This window comes from Phalacrocorax aristotelis, chromosome 8 (assembly GCF_949628215.1).
Source record: "Phalacrocorax aristotelis chromosome 8, bGulAri2.1, whole genome shotgun sequence".
NCBI classification, from domain to species: Eukaryota; Metazoa; Chordata; class Aves; order Suliformes; family Phalacrocoracidae; genus Phalacrocorax; species Phalacrocorax aristotelis.
In genome coordinates, this window is record NC_134283.1 from 2,678,718 (window position 1) to 2,684,717 (window position 6,000).

Here is a 6,000-nt window from a genome sequence, read left to right on the forward strand (position 1 = left end):
AAACTTCTTCAGTGTTGGAGGTTCAACAGCTAAAACCACAACCTGTGCCAGGAAGAGTAATGCCTGGGCTCATATAGTGCTGCTCGTCACGTGCAGGGATACGAATTACTGCTTCAGAGGGGAAATCCAGGCAAGCCACTGTAACTGTGGTTAAAAAGCTCTGCCATTATCCTGTATCTTTATTCTTTTTTTAATAATTTATTCATTATTTTTATATTTGATGACATAAACTAAGATTCCAAGTGGATATCCACTGTGAGTCCAATGACCTCCGATTTCAGAAGCCCCTGAGACACAATATAGATCAACAGCCTACACTAAAAAAGTAATGGAACCCATGAATCGGCAGCACAGAATCCCTCTACACAGTTCCTAATTCTTCTGCTTGTTCAGTGTTAATACACCACAAAACTTTGTGGCCTATAGAATTAAAAACTTTGGGAATGGGACATATTAAAATTAAGCGTTACGTCTCTATTTCATCAATGAAAGTATTACTCTAGGAAAATTATTTGAAATTGTCCAGTGGAGTTAAGGTTACCCCTGGTCCATCAGTTCCCAGTGAGGGGCTAAAGGATGCCATATTTTTGCTGCGGACACTCATCCATGGGAAACCGTACTGAGAAACCGAAGCTCGCTTCATGGTAACAAACATTCCCAGAAGAGATCATCCAAGGCTGTTCCATCGTAAGACCAGTGCTGATTAAATTAACTACAATTGCTACCTAACTCCTTTTACTCACATTCCTCTTCCCAATTTAAGGCAGATGCTATTTATTACTTAAATCTTTCTCTACTCCATGACATTCATGCAGGAAATGCCAAAACAAACTGATTCAGGAAAACACTATCTTTGGAATGGCTGGGTTTGGCTGCCAGCAAATAGACGCTAGCTCTGAAGAAGCCAGCCTGTGGGTCCCCCCGTCGGGTGGCTAGACCCTGCGCACAGCGTGCGTTCAAAGCAGAAAGCACATTCGATTAAATTCCGCTGTTCACAGCTGACAGTACAAACAGCCCTTTCAGGGAGAAAACTTGTTCAAAGAAAGGGTAAAATCAGACTATTGAGCTCTTAGGTAATGTAAAGTTCACCATGTTCCCGAAGTTCATCTCTTACCATTCTCCCCTTGCCCTTCCCACACGCAGAAGTAGTCTCACCGAGCTTGCTGGTCGTGCTTTCACATGGCGGTTAACTCAGACATTTGCTGTGAGGACACAGGTTAAACAATTCAAAGGCCTTTTCTGACTCCCCTTGTGCCCCCACAAGGACGAAAGTATTTTTCTGCAATTCACTGGGGAAGAACTGTAGAAACATTGCTGAGAATCATGGCATATATGTAAAAAATTTCTAGTCAGTGAAGAAAATTAACTCTATCCCAGCCAAAACCAGCACACCAACCGCAGTGCGTGTCTGTACTAAGCTCTGTGGTATCTTGTAACAATGTGTGGAGGCCCTGGTTTCAGACACCTTTAAATACACTAAAGAGGGAGTTGCTGGAAATGCTCTTCATAGGGATTTTAAGCCTATGGAGTATGCCCACACCCTAGTAGTTATTGCCAGAGCAGGCTTGAAGGGCATTTTTCTTCCTTATCCTTTTAGATGAAGCTACAAGAAAAGCAGACTCCTTCAAGTTTATTTAAAGAATTGTGTAACTACAGCAATGACACACAAACCAGGTGTGCCATCTCCAGGACTGCACCCACAACTGCAGTAACTACACAAATTGCCCACCAGATAGCTTCTAAGCCCTTTTCTTGCTGAGTTACTAAGCCTGCATGCATAATTCTAGCAAATGTTTTTATATAGAAAAGATAAAGCCTCTTTTTGCTTTACCTTGCCAACTGGAATTACCTCCTCCTTATCTGGACTTAGCCTCAGCCACTGCCTTCTCATCCAGGCTCCTATCTCAGCCAAACATTCTGGAAGCAGAGAAAAGCTCAGCATTTCACAATCTGCTGCTGCCTTCCTGTTGAGCTTAGAGTACCCTCAGTTACATCCATTTGATAAAAAGCACTGGACTGTTTATCAATAAACTGGCCTGCATCGCAGTGCAAATCTGACATCAGCTCAGCAGAACTTTCAACACCTTGCCACGACGGACCTCAGCCAACCATCACTGATATCCTCCAAGATCTTGATTCATGCTAAAAAGTTTCAAAGAAATCAACCTATCTTGGATTTCCTCTGTAATATTTAATCCAAGTGGCTGAAGCAGAGCCATGGTCCTTCAAAGTTTAAAACGGCTCTTTATTGAGTTTCAGTCATCTGTTTGGTTTTATTTTTCAAATCCAGAACGTGTTGCTATGGAAAGCAACCCTGCTCAGCTTAGGACAAAAACATATTTCCTTCAAGTGGGTGAGGTTTCTCAACTGTTCCCACTGTGCTGTCCTCCCTGTTTTATTTCAGAGCTGGGTGAAGCTTGTTTGAAACTCCCTGTGTAAACAAATCAAAGTGCTTTATTCAAATGTCTTTTTTTTTTCTTTTTAAAGATTAAAACCATAAAGACTGAAATCCACTGAAGCTCAGTCATTTTACCCCTCATTCTTACTTGACAACCCCTTGAATTAATTTTCACACTCTTATAATTTTGTAACCCGTATGTGAGAACTCTCTCCTCCCCAGGATACTTCAGGGGAATTCAAAAACGAAACACTGGAAAATGTTTTGTCTCTTTAAATCAAGTTTACAACAGTGTAAATTGGCAGTAAATCCTTTCACTTAACTGAATTTATTTTGGATTTTTACCATAGAACTGTGGCCTTCAAAATATTTTATTGGAAATTGTGTTATAAATTATGATAATTCTGTAATAGACACAACCCGTATTTTCATCTGGATCTTGACTCCCACCCCAAAGCTTTTGATACTTGTTTCAATGCTAAATGAACTTTCTAACAATTATTCCAAACAATTTTAACTATTACTCCAAACAGACCCGTTAAAGCATTCACAGCTGCAGTTAATTATAGAAAATAATCGAAAAGATTGGGACTATTTGTATGGCATCTATTTCAGCTGGGAAAGGTAGGAAAAAGCCACAGTGCAAATGTAAGAAGCCTCCAAATACTATAAAATTAAATGGAGTATCACTGTGTCTGTCTGGAAGGTTTTTAAAAAAATAAAATAAATCAAGCACAGATTAGGTCTGTTTGTGGCAGCTCTCTCCTCACTGGTGACTCACACCTTGGTCACGCTTCTTTCATTACACTAGTTAGTATAACTACTCTGACAAGAGCATAGATATTCATGGAACAAAGAAACAATAGACTAGACCCTTCCTCACTTCCTCAGCGAGCTGATCGTAAATGAGGGATGCATAAAGCAAAGTGTGCAAACTGCATTTTACCTTAATTCTCAATATTTTTTCCTCCATTTTTTTTGCTTTGCATGTTTGAAAACAGATCTAGTAGATGAGGTTTCAATTTCTCTTTCCACACAGCTTCTGTATCACTTTAACTCACCCAGTAGGCCAACTGCCAGCTTTCTGGTTGTGGTGCTCTCTACACACAGAAACCACTCTCAGTTCAGGAACAAGAGAGAGCGCAGCTGAAACCTCCCAGATGGTCCAGAAATGTAAGATACAGTAATTCTGGCTGCTGTTCTCTCCAGCTTGCCAGGTGAGAGCCATGCCTCTCTTGCAAAAACCACCCTCTCTGGCTGTGACATAGCCAAGGAGAAACTTTGCTTCTGGAATGGTCCAGAAAAGGAGATTTTGGCCACCCTGGCTAAGTGCTGGGGACAAGGTTTAGGGCTTATGTTTCCTTCTGTACAGGCAGGTTTTGCCTTTCTGTCTACAGTTTCTGAAACAAACCATCCCACTGCCACTGAGCTCATATTTTGAAGGGTTTTCTTTAATCCCCTAGAGAAGAAAAGTTTTTTTGAATTAAATGCTCAGTAAGAAATAGCACGGCATGTAAAACTGCATGCAGATTCTGTCAATGATTCAGAAGAGACACAAAAGTGTGGCAGGTCAAAGTTCTTTCTCTTTAGTTTTGCCCCTGAACAGCCCATCGTTTCCAAAAGCCTACACCATAAGAACTTCCCTTTGGTCATGATGTTCATCCCACAAGAAATTACTCATTCTGTTCAGCTTAGTAGCTCCATATTAAACTTTACATTTCAAAACCTTGCAGGATCAAATCCCTAAAAAGCTTCATAGAGTTCAGTCATCTTAATGCCACAGTGTAAAGCAGTGGGGTTTGAGGCTTTTTTAAAAACTGCTTTTAACATACAGAAAAGCAATAGTTGTACCAAAACCAGGTTATGCCCTCTGCAACAGTAAGCATCTCAACTATGACATAGGACTTACATACATTAGTTAATTTGGTAGATATGACTTCTAAGCTGCCCAGGGTTATCAGCTGTATTCAGAGGACACATCACCGAAGAATGGAATGTGAAGGAATGACAATCTTGTTCTGTTAGTAGATGAGATTAAAACCCAGTGTCTCTTGTTTAGGCTCAGTATTAAAATATCTGAAGCTACATCTGGGCTCCCAGCTGTAATAAAGGATGCAGCTCATACAGGCTTGCTTACAAGTAGCTTCAGCAACAGATATCTGACCTGTGTTAAATACAGTTGCTTATCTATGATCAGCGGGCTATTAAACGGTGATTAAGCCTGAATGAATAATGATGTTTATGGGCAGCAACTGTTTTCAATTTCATCAAGTACCTATCTCTTCTTTTTAAGTTACAGGAAGCTGAATGTTGAGGGTAGTAAATTAGCCATCCTGAAAAAACATTGAGAGTCAAACCAAGAATGCATTATGTTTGCAATTGAATCCTACTATACAAAAAAAGACTGTGCTTTAAAGAAAGTACATTTTGGCAGAGAGGAAGTAAAATGAAATTTAAACCCAGTTTAAGATACTAGGATGACAGGCTGTTTTGTCTTCGTACCTCTCCGACGACCTGTTTTCTGATCATGTAGCCACTCAAAGCAAATCACTTGCCAGATTTCAACCTCCTCTTATCCAACTCAGGAGTACTTTAAATATGTTATACTGCGAATGCAATGGAAACTTATTACACACTGTTGTAAACTAGAGCAAACACTTTTTGGTTGACTCTAGTTGAATATCTAGTCTTATTTTCATTTCAGTAAAACATTCTTAATGCTATGTCAGGATCTCATGAAAATTCAAAAGTACCCACCCTCACAAGATTAAAAATCCCCAAAAGCTAAATGCAGATTTGCACAATGACTTTAAAAGAGTAACCACAAAATATGATTCAAAGCAGGTGGCAAGATGGAGGCCAGATGCTGAGGTGTGGTGTTCTGCTCCAGCTGCCCAACAGGCCCAGCAGAAATGAGGGCATTTACTTAATCTCTGTGCTTTCACCGACACTATCAGCTTTCTACAGACTCTCCTTTTTTGCTTTGTGTTCCTCACTGGCAGCTGTAACGCTGCAGAAAGGTGCACGGAGTAACCGAGGTTTTAACCAGAGTTTCATCAAGGCCTCAAGTGGTGTCAGACGAATGTTAGTTGAATTGGCTCCTTTTACCATCCCAGGGTGGGCCTATTTTGGCCTTCAGCCTTTGGGTCAGACACAGTTGGGCAAAGCAACCGTAATGTTAACGTTTCCTAATGTTTCTGTGTGGGGTTTGGGCCAGGGACCCTGCTGTGCCAGGGCCACCCATGTCTCTGCGGGAGAAGGATCATGCTCCAGCCCACCTCCAGCTGGGAGAGACCGAAACCTCCTACTTGAGCAAAACTAACGAGACAAGAACAAATGCTAACCTGCTAGAATGCGTAAGCAAGCCCTGATGCTACCGCCCTGAAAGGAAATGCATTTTTTTGGTGTGGGTCAGGCAGAGGGATTAGCCTGACTATGTGAAATGGTGAACGCACACCCGTAAGGAACCGTGGTCTTTTGTATAACGTTGTCACAGGATAAAATGCCGGTAAAACCCAGTCTCGGCTCGCCCCTGAGGGAAAAGTCGGCGACCCGGCAGAGCCTGCCCTCACCGCCTCGCCTCTGGCAGAGGAACCGCCCGC